Raw genomic sequence first — 20074 nt, 5'->3', positions numbered from 1 at the left:
TGGTGTTCTATTCCTGAATTATTTCTCTTAGAATAATGGCCTCTACCTGCATCCATGTTGCTGCAAAGGCCAGAATTTTGCTCTTTTTTATGGCTGCATAGTATTCATGGTGTATATGTACCATGTTTTCTTTATCTAATTTCCCACTGATGGGCACCTAGGCTGATTCCATGTTTTTGCTATTGTGAGTAGTGCTGTGATGAACATACAAGTAGATGTGTCTTTTTGGTAGAATGCATTATATATATATATATATATATATATATATATATATATATATACACATACACACACACACACACACACACACAAAACCAGTAATGGGATTGCTGGATCAAATGGTAGTTCTGTTTGTAGTTCTTTGAGAACTCTCCAAAATGCTTTCCACAATAGCTGAACTAATTTACATTCCCACCAGCAGGTATAAGCCTTTCCAAAGGAAGAGTTTTTGACATGGAATCATAAGTTTTGAAAGGGCATAAGTTCTGAAACTGAGATCACTCACCTCAAACTGGAAAACAGCCAAATAACTTAAATGGATTTGTTATGACATAAAATTAAAGCAGAGACATATAATCAGGTTGACCTATGTAGAACACAGGTGAAGGGTAGGCTTCCACTCTGTCGTGGGTTGGGTTGCCTGGGAAACAGTTCTGAGATTTGGGTGCAAGTGGTTTATTGGAGAGAGTGCTCTAGGGAACAAAATCAAGGCCTGTAAGAGATTGAGAGGAGCAGGACTGGGTGGGGAGAAAGTGGGCTGTGATGTGGTGGTGATAGAGGCCTCGGTTGTGTCAACAGGAAGCGCTGGACCTGGGGGGGCCCTTTAATGTTGTCACAAATTGGGGTGTCAGGGCCAGGCTGATAAACCACTCCCCATCTTCCTCACTCCCTTTGCCCCTGGGCTGCTCTCATCACAGGGAAGAAGGGGAGAAATCCTGGACACACAATTCCTTTTAGGCTGAGGGCGATTCCCTGAGGGGAACTTATCTGTGAGCCAAAGGCAGCCGCGCTCACAGCAGGGGAGAGAAGGATTCATTCAGACCTGGAGGAAGCATCAGGACAGCACGCACAGCATCCACTGCACCCTTGAATTCGCAGAGAGAAAGACACAAGCAGACAAACGTCTAGGACTTGAAATAGATACAGGGTAAATGTTCACATATCTGAAGATTTAATTATTGTCTATAATTTTTTAAAATTAATATATACAAAATAGATAAAAATGATTTATTATTGTGAATTATTTTTGAGTAATTCATCATTACTCACAAGTGAATGAAAATGAAGCAAAAAATTCCAGCAAATGTAGCTTTCTGTTGGACACAGGCAGATCTGACACCGTCTATTGCAATCAGGGGACAACTTCAATAGTGGGACTTTGCAAACAATAATGGATGAAGGCAATGATTTCTGAATTGTGTGTGTGTGTGTATGTGTGTTTCCGTGTCTGTGTCCTAGGCAACAGTCAACAGGAAGACACATTTTTTTCTTTCTAGATTTGGAGCCATCAGAGACATGTTGGTGACATTTCAGTGTCCTCGAACTCATAGAGAAGCTTTACAGGCATCTGACTGATGGCATGAGTAGGTACATTTATACACTCAAAAGTTCCAGATTTTGCAGTGATTCATACCAAACAATTAGAAACAGAAAAACCTCAGCAATAACAGAGTTGATGAAGTCTGTGTCATAGAAACTTCTCAGAGCTTATATCAATTGCATAAAAATTATAATTGCTTCCAATATACAGTCGATGAGGCAATAAAAGAGTTGATGAAGTCTATGTCATTGGTCAGAATGCTTCTGGATATTGCACAGATGTAACTGTCAGCACCTGCAGACAGTTCAACTTAGAATTCTGAAATTAGGTAATCAACAAGACACACACCAGAGTAAGAAGCAGAAAGTGATCAGTGCCACAGATCAAGGATGATGAAAGAAGAGTGTCTGGACCCACCCAAGACAGGTACCTTCAGAAGCAATACCAGACAAAGTAGAAATTGGTAGTTTCCACCAGAACTGATTTAGCTATTGTCATTTTTACCATATATATTTAGCATACTACATAATTCATTTCATAGAGTGTGTGCAATTCTTTTCAATGAAGCTTCTAATGTTTCTTCTAAGGTCCCAAGTCAAAAGAAGGAGAGGCAGCTGCTAAGGAGCAGGTAAATTCACCCAAAATTTGTCTCTCTTCTAGTGTGTTAAAAGAAAACTGCAGACAAATTAAATTTAATGGAGTTTAATTCAGCAAGAAAAAGAAAGCAATCTGTGAATCAAGCAGCCCTCAGAATCACAGCAGACTCAGAGAGACCCCAGGGGTGCCTTGTACTCAGAACAAATTTATAGACAAAAAAAAAAGTGATGTACAGAAATCGGATGTGAGGCACAGAAACAGCTGGATTGCTTACAGCTCAGCGGTTGCCTTATTTGAACACAGTTTGAACACTCAGCAGTGTATGAGTGGTTGATGTATGGTTGCTGGGATTGGCCAAGACTCAGCTGCTGTTACAGGTGCACACTACTAAGTTAGGTTTTCAATCTTGTTTACCTATTAACTTAGGTTACAATTAGTTCACAAGGACTCAAATATAGAAGTATGAAGTTCTTCTCAGGCCATATTTAGTTGGCTTTAACACGTGCCCCAAGTGGGAAGACCAGAAAAGCAACATCCTTTAGAAAATGTTTCCTACCTAGGCTATTCCTTTGTGAGTATGCCATCCATTTCTTACATGTTTTCACCATTCCAAAGAGAGAAAGAAAAAGAAAGAAGGAAGGAAGGAAGGAAGGAAAGAAGGAAGGAAGGAAGGAAGGAAGGAAGGAAGGAAGGAAGGAGAGAGAAAGAAAGAGAGAAAGAAAGAAAAAGAAAGAAAGAAAGAAAGAAAGAAAGAAAGAAAGAAAGAAAGAAAAGAAAGAAAGAAAGAAAGAAAGAAAGAAAAGAAAGAAAAGAAAGAAGAAGGAAGGAAGGAAGGAAAGGAGGGAGGGAGGGAGGGGAGGAAGGAAGGAAGGAAGGAAGGAAGGAAGGAAGGAAGGGTTTATTGGAAGCAATTATCAGTCTTATACAGTTGATATAAACTCTGAGAAGTTTCTATGACCACTTTCTAGTACAGCTTTTTATTTCATTTCTTTTGCTGAAAATGTGTTTGGACATTGGCCTATAAGCTGCAAAACAACAAATACAGCTTCAGTCTTTCGAATCAATTCCACAATGACAAGTCCTCTCCTAAGGAAAAAAAAAAAAAGCATTTCAGAGTGTTTCACTGAGGGGTCAAAGATTAGACACAAGAGGCTTGAAATGAGATTTGTCTTTTTCAGTCTTTCTTAGAGGCAAGAAAAAAAATGCAACTGCCAGAACACTTAGCCTCTCCATTTGGATGTAAGATCTCCTAATCTTCTCCCTCGTGAACATTGTCCTGTCCCTGTCCTTGGACTGAGATGGTCCATCCACCTGAACTTGAACAGACTAAGAGGGATACTGACTTCAAAATCAAGGTAATGGTGGACAGTTGCCTGGGACCTGGAGTCAGGAGACCTGCTCTGGGGTTCTAGCACTACTGCTTGCTGTGTGTGTCCCCTGGTGTCCACTGGTTCCTAGTGTCTGCCCATTCAAGCAGATGTTATGCTAGCCTTGTGATATTTGCAAGGATTAAATAAAGATGAAAACTTGAAAATGGCTTTGTAAACTGCAGAGTCCAATGCCAAAAGGTGTCACTAGAAATCTTTATCTTTGTTGCTGTGGATGTTTGCTAAATGAGTCACAACAGATATTGAAAAATTACACAGAGGAGTGGTATGAAGGGGTAAGAATTCCCCTATAGTCCCCCAAGTTACCCTAGATTTTTTCCCTGACCCAGTACTTGTAGTTGTAATGTAGAACAATGCGGTGTTAGCACCCGGGGCTTTGCGTTCCAATACTTGATCAGTGGTGATCTCCCTATCAAGATGATTTATTTCCAGCTTTCTGCTTCACATTTGGGCTCCTGACACTGAACGGGCATCTGAAGTGCCATGGAGTCCCTGACTTTCTCTCTCTCTCTGTAAGAAGAGGCCCCCACATAAGCACATTTATACATGCAGGGGAGAGGGCACAGAGGCATAGAGAAAGGACAGAAAAGAAGAAGGGAGACCCCAAAGACAAACAAACTCACACTTTAATCTGGGTCCTAAGAGCTTTGAGGCAGGAGATCTAGTCCAGTTATCCCATGGACAGGGTGAAATTCCAGGAAGCAGAGAAGGCAAAGGAATTCTCTGCAAGTTTCCCATTCTGACCCAGCACAAAGGCTGATAACTCTCACTCTGCAATATGTGTGCCTCTTACCCCCGTCACTTCACATTTATAAAATCTAGTCACTCACCAACTTCCTTTCCCAGCATTGCTTAAAAACAAAACCTTATCCCAACATGATTTTTTTTTCTGGACATCTCTCCCCTCCAGTATAGAAGAAACCCCTGAATCGCATGTTGTATTTAAGGAAGTGGGTTCTGGATTGAAACCTTCATTTTGATACTTACTAGCTTTGGTAATTTGGGCCTATTAATTGATGAGTGCTTCTCTTTCCTCACCTATAATCAAAGATAACTAGGAGTAATAAAGTATTTAAGAGAATGCCTGGAAGGTAGTAGATGCTCACTAAATGTAGGCTATTATTATTAACTATACACCACTCTTAGCTATATTAAGTATATACACTCTCTCAGGCTGACCAGGCACCCCAGAGGTGTTAGAACTAGAAAAATAGATTTTTTCTCTAATCAAACAGAGAAGCAAGGCCTGTCCCTTATGAGCTCCCTTTCTCACGTACACCCTGAACTGTCTAAGTAAACTCCATGCATGGTGACTCGGTGAACCACAGAAAGAGTCCAAGCCTAGAGTTTGGTCCTGCGTTTAATTGTGGTTCTGGCTTAGCCCTATGACCTTCGCCTCTTCCTTTCTGTTTGGTCTTCTTTGCAGTAGAAAATATCGGATTAGATCTCAATAGTGGTTCTCAAATTTGGGTGCCCATGAAAATCTCCTGGGATCACTTTTAATATTCCTGATGCCTGGCACATCCCCGACAAATTAAATCAGAAGATTCGAGGGTGAGATTTAGGCAAGAGGACTTCTTACAGCTCCCCAAGTGATTTCAATGTTCAACCAAGGTTGAGAACTGCTAGTTTAGAAGATTGGTAGTTCTCAACTCTGGTACATGAGAACTATCTAAGGAGCTTTAAAAAATTACAGAAGCCAGAGTCTTAGCTTAGGACAATTAAAATAGAAATCCCTGGGGATTTGTCCCAGCCATGATATCTTTTGAAGCTCCTTGGGTGATTCTAATGTGTAGCCAGAGTGTGGACCCTCAGGTTTAATAATCTTCAAGGATCCTCCTTCATCTATGTAGGGCTCTAAGCTTGTATGAGTCTGCACCTGTGGAGCTGTGAGCATGTGTATCACCTTCTCCGGAAGCTGGCTACACCAACACTCTCTGACTCTGAGAAACGAAATGATTATTCCCATTCCCAACATTCATCTTCTCTGGGCTTCAGGTATTAACAACCAGGAAGGACTCCCCTATTTACAGTCCATAGAAAGGTCACCCTAGACTTGACCTCAGTCCCATTATAAGGCAGCAAGTCAGCGTTCTTCATCTTTTTGGTTACACAGACCCCTTTAGAAACTTCACGAAAGCTATAAGTCATCTCATAAGGAGGATCTTACATGTACATCAAATTGAGCATACAATTTTCATGGATCCCTGAACTCCTGATACAAAGATAATTCTATTCTATTTCCTTATAATATGAAAGTCAAAAAGTTACATAACCCAGGAAAGGAGAGATTGCAACATAGTAGAAATAGACCAGAGTGAGAGTTCTAATCCTGGTTCCACTACTCATCAATCAACATTTAGGAGTCACTGAATCACTTGAAGCCTGAGTTTACTCACATGTCCAGTTAGGAATTATACAATCACACCACCACATAACAATGTTTTGGTCAACTACAGGTCACATATAGGATGATGGTTCCGTAAGATTATAATACTGTGTTTTTACTGTACCTTTTCTATATAGATATGTTAAGACACACAAATACTTACCATTGTGTTACCATTGCTACAGTATTCAGTATAATAACCTGCTGTACAGATCTATAGCCTAAGAGCAATAGGCTATACCATACAGCCTAGGTGTGTCGTAGGCTCTACCACCTTGGTTTGTGTAAGTACAATCTGTGATGTTTGCGCACAATGAAATCGGCTAATGATGCATTGCTCAGAATGTGTCTCCATCATTAAGTGCTATCAATCTTACCTATTTTGGAAATAAAGTAAAATTAATAATGTAAAATTGCTTTGACCAAGTTATAAGCATTACATTGTCGTTGAAAGTGGAAGAACTACACCAGGAGGCCCTGGTGTGGCCCTGGAGTAGGTGAAACTGTTCATGCATGTATCTTCCTTGCCTTCCATTCTCATAAAGAATCGCACATTCCCCACATACACCCTGGCCAAACTGTCTTTGGGACTGCACCACGGTGTGTTGTTGTTTGTTAACTTTTTCCCAGTGCCTGTGTTGACCAAGAGGCTTTGGGAATAAAGGTACATAAAGGTCGGAGAGGCTGAATGAGCCTGGGGCAAAAAGACAGCATGCAATGTCCTTGAATTTGGAGTGTGACTTGAACTCGCCCTTGGGAGGGGCAAGTGCAGAGCCCATGAACTCACCATGCACCAGTCCCGGTCCTTGGTGGGGAAAGGCTGAAACTGGAACCAGATGTCTCAGAAGCAATCTCCCAGACTTCACAGTAACTGCCAGATTGACCACAAGTTTGGCAGAAACCATCCTACTGGTGAGTGCCAAGTGGTTTGGAGTGAGCAGGAGCACAGCCTGGACTCCAAGCCTAGGCCTCCGGGGAGAACCTGGGTTCCCAGACTCACTGGGTATTCAGGCCATTAGCGTGCTATCTTAGTCTGTTGGGGCTGCTATAGCAAAGTACCATAGACTGGGTGGCCTGAACAACAAATGTTTATTTCTCATAGTTTGGAGGCTGGGAAGCCCTAGATCAAAGCACCAGCAGACTGGGTGTTGGTGAGGGTCTGCTTTCTGTGGCCATCTTCTTGCTGGGCCCTCAGACGGTGGAAAGGAATAAGACAGTTCTCTAGGGTCCCTTTTATTTTATGTATTTTATTTTATCTACTTATTTTTGAGACAGGATCTTGCTGTATAGCTCAGGTTGGAGTACAGCAGTGCGATCCTAGCTCACTGCAGCCTCAACCTCCCAGGTTCACATGATCCTGCCACCTCAGTCTCCTGAGTAGCTGAGACTACAGGCACAAACCAGCATGTCCAGCTAATTTTGAAGTTGTTTTGTTTACTTATTTTTGAGACAGGATCTTGCTCTTTATAAGGGCACTAGTCCCATTCACAAGGGCCCCACCCTCATGACCTAATCATTTCCCAAAGTTCCCACGTTTTCAAACCATCACACTGCAGGTTAGGTTTCAACATACAAATTTTGTGTTGGGGGATGCAAGCATTCTCCACAGCACTCTCTAGTCTGACGAGGTGGCACCCTCATCCCTGTAAGAGGGTAGGTATGGTGGCTCTGGGGGTCCCCAATTAGCTGCATCACCAAGAGAGCACAGAGTTGTTCTACCAGAAGTGTTGGGCAGAAATTAACCAGGATGGACATGAGAGTATAGAGACTGTGCTCCTGGTCACTCCCTGAGCCCATTCTGCCCCCAGCCTACCTTCCCCGACCTCTAGGAAAGCCCTATGGAAGCACGAGTGCGGTGAGAAGAGAAAGGTAGAAGTTTCTGCCTGGGGCCCTAGGCTTCTGCTCAGAGAGAAAGGAGAGGAGCCCTCAGTGCTCCAGGAGAGTGTCTCCCCCTAAAAGTGTCAGAGAAAACAGTAAGAAGGGCCTCAAATTAAAAGTGAAGATGTAGGTACAGACAGGGTCACTCTGGGAATTCTCAGAGAGCTTGAGGAACAGACCTCAGGGAAACAGGAATAATAAGAGGAACCATGTTTGTTGCTTAGTTTTGTTGTAGATTCCTTGGGATTTCTAGGTGGATCTTCATGACATCTGCAAATAGGGGCCATTTTACCTTTTCCTTTCCAATCCATATGACTTTTATTTCCTTTTCTAGTCTTAGAGAAGTATTAGGATCACAATAATAATAATAATAATAAGGAAACTAGTCTGGCATTCTGACAGAGCTGTTTGTCTCTCTGTAATTCAAATGCACGTGTGGATGCACACACATACATGCAGACACACATACACAGGCACACACACAAACACGTTCTCTTTCTTTTTCTGAGAAACCCAGAAGGACTGACCACAGGCTCAGTCCTTGAGCTACTGAGGGGTGCTTTTGTGTTTGCATGTGGTCGCTCCATATGGATGTATCTACTGAGGGGTGATTTGGGGTTTAGATGAGATCTTGCCATATGGATGTCTCTACGGGCTGAAAGCGGATTCTCTAGGAGCTGCCAGATTGCTTGGCACAAGGTTTCCTCCTCCTTGAAACTCTGAAAATTATCATGGGGAGGGAGTTGTCCAGGGAAGAAAAACACCAGTCCCCACATTCTATACCCCGAGGTGGTCTCTGGTCTTTCTAGCCCAGGACCCTCAGTGATGTGGTCCCTGATGGACTCGACCTTGTTGCAGTCAGAGGGGAGATATCGGACGGGTGACAGCCTCTGGAGACACAGCTTCCCAGCCCCGGTGACTCCAGGCTTTAAGGAATGACACACTTGCATGTTCACATCCCTCAAGGGTGTTCTTTCTTCTCCTTTTGTCCTCCTGGAAAGGAATAACTTGAGGACATTGGCTGCACCCCAACGGAGCCCTGTGGCTTTGTTTTCATTTCCTCTCCATTCCTTGGTGGCTGCTCATGGACTATTTTGCAACTACAGTTTCCAGCTGGGACAGAGCAATATACACAAGCAGTATATTCTTTTAAATATTTACTTATTGAAAATAAAGATAGGTATCTCATCGTTTCTTCCCATAAACCAAGTGATATGTGTTCCCAAGCTGGGGCATTTCTTATTGTCTTTATAGATCTGGCAAATGAATGATTTTCTACCATGTATTCTTTTTTTTATTTTAACTTTGTTTTTCTGGAGAGAAGCTTTCATGTTCTACACAAAGTTGCTATCCTGCATACGTGACTCAGAGAGAGAAGATACAAACAGCTGTTGATAAGATGGTGGAAGATGTATATTTCCACTGGGAGGCAGCTTTGGGTTGCCCTGTCTTGTGGATTTGGTGAAGTCCAAATGAGACCACTGGCCAGAAGAGTCCAGGGAAACCCTGTTGAGACCCAAGAACTCACAAGCTTCTTGTTTCCTTGTCTGCAGCACCTCAGCCTCACAAATCTGTTTTGATGGAGTGAAATATATTGTCACCTTTAATGATGACACCTCACCATGATGCTGTTTGCAAACCTCAGAAGAAAAGACCAAAGTACTCCCCTCCCACTGAGAAAACTGCCATGCGAGGCATTTAGAGCGAGGTGGGACATGTACCTCTCTGAGTCTCCTCATTGTGGCAAGGAGATTGTGCCTCATTCCTGTATCAGCCAGCAGTCATCCAGGAGCCAGGAAGCACACCAGTTAGTGTAAGAGGGAATTTGCTGTAAAGAATCCTTGGCCGGGTTTGGTGGCTCAAGCCTGTAATCCTAGCACTTTGGGAGGCTGAGGCAGGAAGATACTTTGAGTTCAGGAGTTCAAAACCAACCTGGGCAACATAGTGAGACCCCTTCCGTCTCTGCAAGAAATACAAAAATTAGCAGGGTGTGATGTGTATGCTTGTGGTCCCACCTACTTGGGAGGCTGAGGTGGAAGGATCACTTGAGCCCAGGAGGTCGAGGCGGCAGAGAGCCATGAATGTGTCACTGCACTCTAACGTGTGTGACAAAGTGAGACCCTGTCTCAAAAAACAGAATTTTTAACTATATTAAAGAACTGAAAAGGCAACCATGAAACACAAAGGTATCAAGGAGATGAAAAGTGAAGGAAGCAGCTACTTTGCCCTCGGGCTGAGGACACAAAGGAAGAGGTTGGAATTATTACATGTTAAAGTTTGGAGGAGGACTCCTTGGACTGAAACTCTAACTTCTGCAAAGGGGACCATGTCTTGCTGTGAAAGCTGCCTCTTGGGGGATGCAAAGAGGCAGTTTCTGTGGGTGTTGAAAGAACTGCAAAGGGGACTCAGCTGCTGCTACTGGGACAGCCAGTCATGGCCAGGGCAAAGCAACATTGCCGGGGGGATCCTGATGGGAACAGGAAGTGCAGGAGTGAAAAAATGCGGCAGGAGTATGGACTCTTCTCCTCAAGGCTCTCCCCAGTGTCCTTTGTTAGCAGCACCTAGCAGGAAGCAACTGGCATAGAAGAAATGTGATTTGCAGGTCTCAGCTCTGGCATCAAAAGCAGAGACAAATCACTTAATAACAAGTTCACTTGGATAAGTTCTCCATTGCTTCACTGCTGTAAATCTAGTTTTTGCTTTTTCCTGATCCATCATTATAAACTGTGGGACTACCCCTTTTTGTTTCCTTGCAATGACTAAGCTTAGACCTGAAGAGGAGTTAGGGGCTCACACCTGTTATTCCAGCACTTTGGAAGCCTGAAGTAGGAGGGTTGCTTGAGGCCAGGAGTTCAAGACCAGCCTGGGCAACATAGCAAGACCCATCTCTACAAACAAACAAACAAATTAGCAAAGCACAGTGGCTTATGCCAATGGTACCAGCTACTCTGGAGGCTGAGGATTGCTTGAGCCCAGGAGTTTGAGGCTGCATTGAGCTATGATCCTGCCACTGCACTCCAGCCTGGGCAACAGACCCTGTCTCTCTGAAAAATGAAAAGATTTCAGGGAGCCTCATTTGTAGGTTATCAGCATGCTTATAACCCAGGATTTCTCAACATCAACTTCAATTATCTAGTCCACTAATGACATTTTGGGCTAGATAATTCCTTGTTGTTGAGGGGCTGTGCAATGCACTGTAGTGTTGTGGGATGCTGAGCAGTATCCCTGGCCTCTACCCACCAGGTACTAGCAGTGACACACCTCCTCTCCCACTACCTACAGTCCATAAAAAATGGCAGCCAAAAAGGTCTCCAGACATTGCCAGTATCTCCTGGGGAGCAAGCTTTCTGCCAGTAGAGAATCACTACTCTAATCTCTGTCTACATTGTCACCCTGGATATCTGGCCTGAGAATTAGAAGTATAAGGACACCCATGCATTTGCATAGTAGTTTACAGTTTTCAAAGCCCTTTCTCTGCTTTATTTGAACATATTTAGACAGCCCAAAGAGGCAAGGCAAGAGAGATACTATTGTCTTCACTTTACAAACTGCAAACCATTACTCAGAAAGGCTAACCAACTTCCCTAGGAACTCATATCACGGCAGAAACTATGCTATTCTGACAATTCTCATTCTCCCACATTTAGAGGGGAAAGGAGGGTGGTTTGACAGCTGACTGACAGAGAAGACACTTTTTTTTTTTTTAAACTCCCTGTTATGGTTTGACTGTCCCCTCCAAAACTTATGTTGAAATTCTAGTACTATTGTGATGTTATTAAGAGGTAGGACCTTTAAGAAGTGGTTAGATCGGCCGGGCGCGGTGGCTCAAGCCTGTAATCCCAGCACTTTGGGAGGCCGAGACGGGCGGATCATGAGGTCAGGAGATCGAGACCATCCTGGATAACCCAGTGAAACCCCGTCTCTACTAAAAAATACAAAAAATTAGCCGGGCGAGGTGGCGGGCGCCTGTAGTCCCAGCTACGCGGGAGGCTGAGGCAGGAGAATGGCGGGAACCCGGGAGGCGGAGCTTGCAGTGAGCTGAGATCCCGCCACTGTACTCCAGCCTGGGCGACAGAGCCAGACTCCGTCTCAAAAAAACAAAAAAAAAGAAGTGGTTAGATCATGAAGGCTTTACCTCCATGAATGAATTAATGCTGTTATCAAGAAAGTGGGTTAGTTATCACAGGGGTGGGTTAGTTATTTGCTGGAGTTTGTTTCTCTTTTTCTCTCTCTGTCTCATATACTTGCTTTCTCACCATGTGACACCATGTGCCATGTTATGACAGCAAGAAGGCCCTCACCAGATGTCATCACCATGCTCTTGGACTTCCCAGCCTCCAGAACAATGAGCCAAGTAAATCTCTTTTCTTTATAAATCACCTAGTCTGTGGTATTCTGTTATAGCAGCAGAAAATGGACTAAGACACCCCCCACAAGCTACCAATAATGTTTCTTTTATTTTTCTTTTACAGTGTCCAGCTTTTGCCAGGAATACCATATAAAACATCTTTATGAAGTGAACACAGGTCCCACCAACTTATACAAGCTGGCTCTGTCAAGGGCACCAGTGTTTCTAATTAATGCCTGGGTCCAGTGTTCCATGCAGGCTTTACCTGTACCCTCTCCCTCAGGTTTTGACTTCTGGCTGACCCACCAGGGCTCTTGCACCTATGACTAATAAATGCTCCTGACGTTTCTCACTGGATCTGGGAGGGCGAAATAAAAGTCAGTTCCAACTACCCATGTTCCAGCCTGAACGTGGAGCATTCAGAGCAGGCACCGGGGAGAGAGTTCTGGCACCCTGTGGTGTCCGGCGGCAGCATTCTCAGACAAGCGTCTCTCTGTAGCTAAACCGTCTCATTTTGAATATGCTCAGCATCAGATATAGTCACCAAATAGTCTCCTAACTCCCCATAGAGAAATCATTCTCGAAACACTGGGGCAGTCATCTTCACATCTGCTATACACTAGAGATCTCTGGTACTTTTAAAAACTGAAGGTGAGATTGCAGTTATTGGACAGGACAAAATAAGAACAGGCATGAAAGTAAGTTCTGTATGCATGCACACATGTGTCTGTGCATGTGTGCATATTTATCCAGCACTTCTCATGTGGAGTTGATGGAAGCCAAGGTCACGGAAGTGCAGACCCTCTGCAAACCCCATGGCCTGTTTGGTTAACTGCTTGACTAATTGATTTCTTAGAAAAACAGGGCATTGATGCTCAAAAGAAACTCAAAGATAATTTTGCCCAACTGTCTCATTTTACTAGGGAGTAGATTAAGATACAGAGAGGTGAGATGACAAATCAACACCATGCACGGCCAATTAGTGGAAAAGCTCAGGACCAGGACCTCCCAAGCAAAGAGGCTTCTTCCCAAATCCTCACACCACCAAGATGAAAGGTTATCCCCTTCTCAGCCACTTTCTCCAAGAGCTGTCCCAGGGTCTGTAGCACCCTGGGTATGTAGCACAACCCCTCCTTTCCAGAAGGAAGAAACTGTTTGGTTAGTGCCTGGATGTGTCCATTCCTGTCTTTACTCTCCTTCCCACTCTACCAAGGCTGCTCTTCACTGAATCCCACCCCAGACTATCAGATTCTGGCCACTGGGAGAGGATGACCCCAGAGTGAGAAATTATAAATTGTTATCCAGACACTATGTTCCTAGCAGAAAGCAAAGCCATGAAAAACATCTAGCTGTGTTATTAAAATGCTTGTAAATATTTAGATAATCTACCATACTTCCCCCCTTCTTATTGATGTTGAGTACTTTTAAAACAAAATCTCAATCTAGATCTTCACAACTCAGAAATCATAAGTAAATAGGAGGCTCTGTTTTGGTAAGGACTGTGTTATAATTTTTGTAAATTTCCCATAGCACTTAGCATAATGCTGGAATAACAACTGAACTGTCATTTCATTGATACTTGGTAGTTAAATAATTGCTAATTAAACATTAACGAAATGATTGGAACGATGTAAAAATAATGTTACTTTCTTTTGAAATGACAAATTGACACCTAGGGTCAGTTCTTTATAAAACAGAAGGTAAACATAGATAGAATTTTCCTTATCTCTTTGTTGATCATCATAGCACAGCTGTATGGTGGCCCTCCTGAAGCCATGGGCATATTCCAGGATGACCAAGGACAGTTGCGTCCTCAGACTTTGGATGCTGGACAGGATGTGAGTGGATGTGAAGTTTCCCAATGATCCTGAAAGTCAGAGTATTGCCACGATGAGAACTTGATTTGGAGTTCACCTCCGCACTGTGTGACTTCAGAAAAATCACTAGACTTTTCTGAAGTGAGGATAACCAAATCAGTATTTCCATCTCAAGGTTGTTGTGAGGATAAAATCAAGCATGCAAACTGTAGAGTGCAATACAAGAAGTGGTTGCTATTAACGTGGAATTCAAGGTCAAACCATCCAAATTAAGGAAAGCAGACTTCCTCTGCATTTGAGAAGGTTTCCCAAAGCCACACAGGGACAGCTCCAAGCGTTTGGATTTAGAAGGTGCCTCAGTTCAAAACAAACTTCCCAATTCACATACAAATTTTAGTTAATGAAGCTGTACAGAGTAAGGGCTAGATAGCTACTGGTGTGTTTGGGTCAATAAATTCAATATTAAAAGTTTGTTTATGAGGAAGTAATTTATTTTTTAAAACATGAAAAGCAATTCGTTTAGAAAAGGAAACAAGGTATGAAGTAGAAAAGAAAATAGTTGCCTCAAATCCTAATTCCCCAGAATTAACTGCTTTAATGTTGGCATACTTGTTTCTATACTTTTTTCATAATTTAAAAAATGTGAAAAGGTAATAATACAGATGATATGTAAATAAAGCAAAAATCATGTGTGCAAGACACAAATCATGAAAGGGAGGGAAATATTAATATTAGGCGTGGTGCAGAACTTTGTCTTATGGATGAGAAGTAGGTGAGATCTCACTCAAAGGTCAGCCTACAAAAGTGATGGGAGCAACTTTGCTGAATCCTTCAGTACCCACCGCTATGGGAGACATATGCAGCCTCTGATTTGAGAGTGTGGACTCCCCACAGAGTGGCTTCTCAGTTGCATGTCTTGCTTGCCTTAGAACTTGCTTGCCTTAGTACTATAAGCACTTTACTTAGTACTTAAGTACTAAATAGTACTTAGTATATACTTAGTAATAGTACCTAGTATATAGTACTCCACATAGTACTTAGTATATACTTAGTAATAGTACTTAGTATATAAGTAATTACTTGTATACTAACCACTATAGTAATTACTAAGTAATAGTACTTAGTATATAATTATTACTTAGTAATAGTACTTAGTATATAAGTAATTACTTCTATACTAAGGACTATAGTAATTACTAAGTAATTACTAAGTAATATTAATTACTTAGTAATTACTTAGTAAATACTAAGTAATATTATATACTTACTTTTATACTAAGTACTACTATAAGTGTTACTATATACTTACTTATGTACTAAGTACTACTATAAGTATTACTATAAGTACTATGATTATTATTATGGACTAAATGTTGATGTCCCCTCCAAAATTCATATGTTGGAGGCTTACTTCTTCACGCCATGGTATTTGGAGGGTGGCCTTTTGGGAAGTAATTAGGGTTAAATTAGGTCATAAGGGTGGAGCCTCCAAGATTAAGATGAATGCCCTTATGAAAAGAAAAAGAAACACGAGATCTCACTCTCTCTTTTTGTGCGCACACCAAGGTAAGGTTTTTGAGGACATAACCCAGAAGACAGCCCTTATCAAGCACCTGATCGTGGTTGGGTGTGATGGCTCACACCTGTAATCTCAGCACTGTGGGAGGCTGAGGTAGGTGGTTTGCTTGAGCTGGGGAGTTTGAGGCCAGCCTGGACAACATAGTGAGACCCCATCGCTACAAAAAGTACAAAAATTCACTGGGCATGATGGCACATGCCTGTAGTCCCAGCTACTTGGGAGGCTGAGGTGGGATCTCACTCAAATGTCAGGATGGGAGGATTGCGTGAACCCCAGAGGTTGAGGCTGCAGTGAATCAAGATTGCGTCACTGCACTCCAGCCTGGGTGACAGACCAAGACTCTGTCTCAAAAACAGCAAAAACAAAAACAAAACACTTGACCATACTGGCACCCTTATCCCAGACTTTCAGCTTCCAAAACGATGCGAAAGAAGTTTCTGTTGCTTAAACCACCCAGGCTGTGGTATCTGTTATAGCAGGCTGAGCTGGCTAAAATGCATGTAGGAGTACCCCTTGCAATTTCCCTTTACACTGTTTCAGTTACCCACAATCAACTGTGCTCCAAAAAATAGGTGAGTACAGAATAATAATATATTTTGAGAGAGAGATCACATACATATCACTTTTATTACAGTGTATTATAATTGTTGTATCTTATTAATTATTGCTATAATCTCTTACTGTACCTAATTTATAAATTATGCTTTATTGTGACTATGTATGTGTAGGAAAAAACATAGTATATATAGCATTCAGTACTGCCCATGGCTCCAGGCATCCACTGCGGGGCTTGGAACACATCCTCCATGGATAAGTGGTGGCTACCGTATTCTGTTTTAACATGCGCCCTACCCATTCTTCCTGCTTCATTTCATCCCAAGTTTTGCCAAGGACACAATTCCCTTACTTCTTAACATGTTGACAAGGCTCTTTGTAACCAGGCCCTTTACCAAGTGCCTAATTCTAGGAAGGCTGAAGAGACGTGAAACACTGCTTAGGCTGCCCCAGCAGGCAGGGAGCGATGGGGTAGGGAGGCGGAGTCCCGGTGGAGAAGCTGGGCAGGGCCGGCTTCGAGTCAGTTCTGCTCAAGTGACCTCTCCATCTAATCGAAAAGCCTCAGAATCAGAAACATACCCCAAAACTTCATGGGCATGTCTGTTTTCCCACCTTCTGGCTGCCTTGATTCTTCAATAGCTCTACTTTGCTCTGATTAGCACAGATAAGTAACTGCTAAAGTGTGACAGGCAGGTTTTCACTGTTCGAAATGCATCGGTGTTGAGATACTGTCTTGCTTACTGGGAAAGAAAGAAGAATAAACAAACCTAGAGAAGTAACTCTGAGGGTACATCATGGCAAAAACTAAGGGAAAGTATAAGATATTAAGTTAGAAATAATTTCTACCACTTAGAAATTTAAGAATATAATTTTGAAAGACAAAATACAGAACAAGACATATGTACGTATATATGACACCATATACACTATCTAATTTGCACCAATATATTGTGGGAAAAATATTCAACAAATGGAAATTTCTCCTAAAATCTGGCAAAAAGCCACCCCTCAGCTCAGCTCTTATTTGGGGGAAAAAAAAAATTATAAACAATGTGGTGGTGTCTGGTTTTACATTACAGATTATTTACAGATATCTAGCTTTGATTACAGTTTAGCTTTTTAGATTTTTATCACAGAAATGTATTTCAAAGAACCCTAGAATACAGATGATGGCAGAGAAGCTTGTAAAAACAAACTCTCAGGGTTTTTTAAGCCTAAAAAAATCAAAATAAAAACACTGGACAAGCTAACCGCCTTGCTCCTCTGTCCCCCATTCATTTCTCTGTATTTTACTCTCCCCTGCAAAGATCTTTGCATCCTGCAAGCAGAACGTTGACTCACTAGGGTGAATTTTGGTCTGTGGGACTAATATGAACATGAGAGAAGAATCAAGTCAGCTTTCAGTCCCCAAATGCTCAGAAAAGCATGCTTGGTGACAATACTGAAACTAACAGAGAGACATAGGTTGCTCCTAGCTGCACACAGAACCCAGGGCCCACACTGCAACCCAGACACTTGTTTTTATTTTATGTTAGATTAAAACAATTTTGGGTGAGATGGGGTCTGGCTCTGTTGCCCAGGCTGCAGTGCAGTGGCATGATCACAACTCACTGCAGCTTCAAACTCTTGGCCACAAGTGATCTTCCCACCTCAGCCTCCCAATCACTGTACTGGGATTACAGGTGTGAGCCACCATGCCCAGCCCTTTCAACTCCCTCTTCTAATGCCAATTTTATCCACTAATGAAACACATCTCATTTACTTGGAAGCATTTTTCTCCCACTATTTTATTACGAAACAATTCAAACATAAAGGAGATCGAAACAGCAATACAGTGAATACCCATTCAGACTTCCAGTTTCCAAAACTGTTAGAAGTTTCTGTTGCTTAAGTCACCCAGCCTATGGTATCTGTGATAGCAGGCCAAGCTGGCTAAAACACATACAGTAGTCCCTGTAAATAGTATCCACTATTTAGATTCTATACTTAACAGTTTGTCATATTTGCTTTATCATAAATCTATCCATAATCTATCCACCCGTTATTCCTTTTTTTTTTTTTTTTTTTTTTTTTTGGTAGAGACAGGGTCTTACTATGTTGCTCAGGCTGGTACTTGAACTCCTGGTTTCAAGTGATCCTCCCACTTCAGCCTCCCAAAGTGCTGCAACCTGGATACTTGTGTTGTGCAGAGGGAACCAAAACATCAAAAGCTGCCCTGAGAAAGAAGAGCAGTCACAGAAGTACAATGCCCCCTGGAAAGGGAGCATTGAGAGGGGCGGCCACCGCTTCAAACTCAACCAGCTCGCCCGAGTAGCCAAGGTAGAGCAAGCTCTCTATACAGCATCCGCGTAGAAGGGTATTATGGTGTTGGCTTTCTAGCGCTAATGGGTTCAGACTGCTTCCTGCGTCTTCCCTCTGGTGGTCTCTGAGCTCCCCAATGTATGCGCATGCCCTGAAGATGCACTGTGTTGGTTTGATGGTGCTGAGCTTTATGAAAGGGGGGAAGGTGAGTGTGGACTGGGGGATAGGAGGCAGGACCACCTCCTGCTAGACTCTGGGTATACTTAGGGGCCCTTCCAGACAGCTGTCCCTGAACTTTCCCCCACTTTTCCCTGTCCAGTGCTTGACACTCTCGCTTTTTCTCCTAACATCTCTCTGCTTCTCTTTTCCCTAGAGATCTGTAAGCTCTTCCAGGACAACCTTGGCGCGTAAGGCAAATGGAGCTTAGAATTCTGGGCTCTGGTGAGAAGATGCTTTGTTCTGGCATCTGAGAAATGACCTGCAAGTGGGGAGCCACCCTCCACAGAAGGAGCCCTGTGACTCACGTGGAGCTCGGGGGGGCCTTGAAGGACTTGTGGTTTAACAAGGCCCAGGACTCCATGCAAAACCTCTGCAGAGATCAGCCATCCTGAGCCTCCCCCTTAGCTATCCCTGTTGTTTCTGGCCTTGTGAACCTATGGTGTCACTTCACCACCTCTCTGAGCCTGTTTCCTCAGCCATCAAATCGTGCTGTTGCTCCCTGTCCCTGTCCTGTACATGCACAGGAGATTAACAGGAGATGTACAGGGAATACACAGGGAATGCACACGAAATGCACATGAGATCAGTGTCTTTGAAAGCACAAATTACAAGCTGTTATGGCAACAGTAGATGTTATTAATCCCAGAAAGCTAACAGGCTGGATGCACATTAATGGCCCTGAAGCAGTTTGAGAATGGATGGGGAAAGTCCGGCTCAGCTGTGTAGCTGTACTCCATCACAAAGCCCAGAAGGGCAGGGAAACAAGCTCCCTGCGAGAAATGCAGAGTGCCTCATGAGCTCGCTATCTCCCCTTCCTCTCAGGATTTGGAGGGAAAAAATGCCTTCATTTTCTGTGTAACCAGCCTGAACTGAAACACATATCACTTTGTGCCAAGTTCTAGGGACTTGAGTTTCCTTTACTGAGGGCACCACTCCCATGTGTCAGTGGGAACCGGATCAGTGGGAGCTTAGTGGTTTTACTTGAGGGGAACCTACAGGAAATAATTTAGGAAGATAATAAGGGGGATTTTTCCTGTCTAGAAATGAGGCCCATGAAGTCTTTGCAGATGACATTACTCTCTGATTCAGAAATAAATGCAGAAAAATGGCCTCAGTTGTTTTGCCAAGTCAGTGCTATTGGCCATAGACACTCTCAGAGTAGTATGGAGCTGCCATGCCTTATGCTTTGCCCAGGATCCAAGGCCCTGCACAACATCCTGCCTGTCCTAATAATTCTCTTTCCCAACATCCAGTACTCGCACCAGTCAGGATCCCTCCTGACCCCATGCTTTCCTATTCTCTCATTCTCCATTCTCTTCTTTGCCCCCATTAGATTTGCACAGTTGTTCAGAATTTCATTATCATCAGAACTAAAGTTATAAGCTAATTCCCACTGATGTAGAGAGTACTTTGTGGGGTACCCTCCTCCTCACAAACAATTTTTATTTTAAGAAACAGTTTAA

At 42.9% G+C, this 20074-nt stretch overlaps 1 long non-coding RNA gene across 1 annotated transcript; it reads left to right on the top strand.

The window, feature by feature from the left end:
- Nucleotides 1-686: 686 nt before the first annotated feature.
- On the top strand, nucleotides 687-12516 carry LOC105479962 (uncharacterized). Its single transcript, XR_011607507.1, has 5 exons — nucleotides 687-1147; nucleotides 1497-1583; nucleotides 3316-3492; nucleotides 12079-12146; nucleotides 12265-12516. It is a non-coding gene; the product is annotated as an uncharacterized lncRNA (long non-coding RNA).
- Nucleotides 12517-20074: the final 7558 nt, after the last annotated feature.

This window comes from Macaca nemestrina, chromosome 9 (assembly GCF_043159975.1).
Source record: "Macaca nemestrina isolate mMacNem1 chromosome 9, mMacNem.hap1, whole genome shotgun sequence".
In the NCBI taxonomy this organism is placed as follows: Eukaryota; Metazoa; Chordata; class Mammalia; order Primates; family Cercopithecidae; genus Macaca; species Macaca nemestrina.
This window is presented reverse-complemented; position numbering and strand designations above follow the sequence as displayed.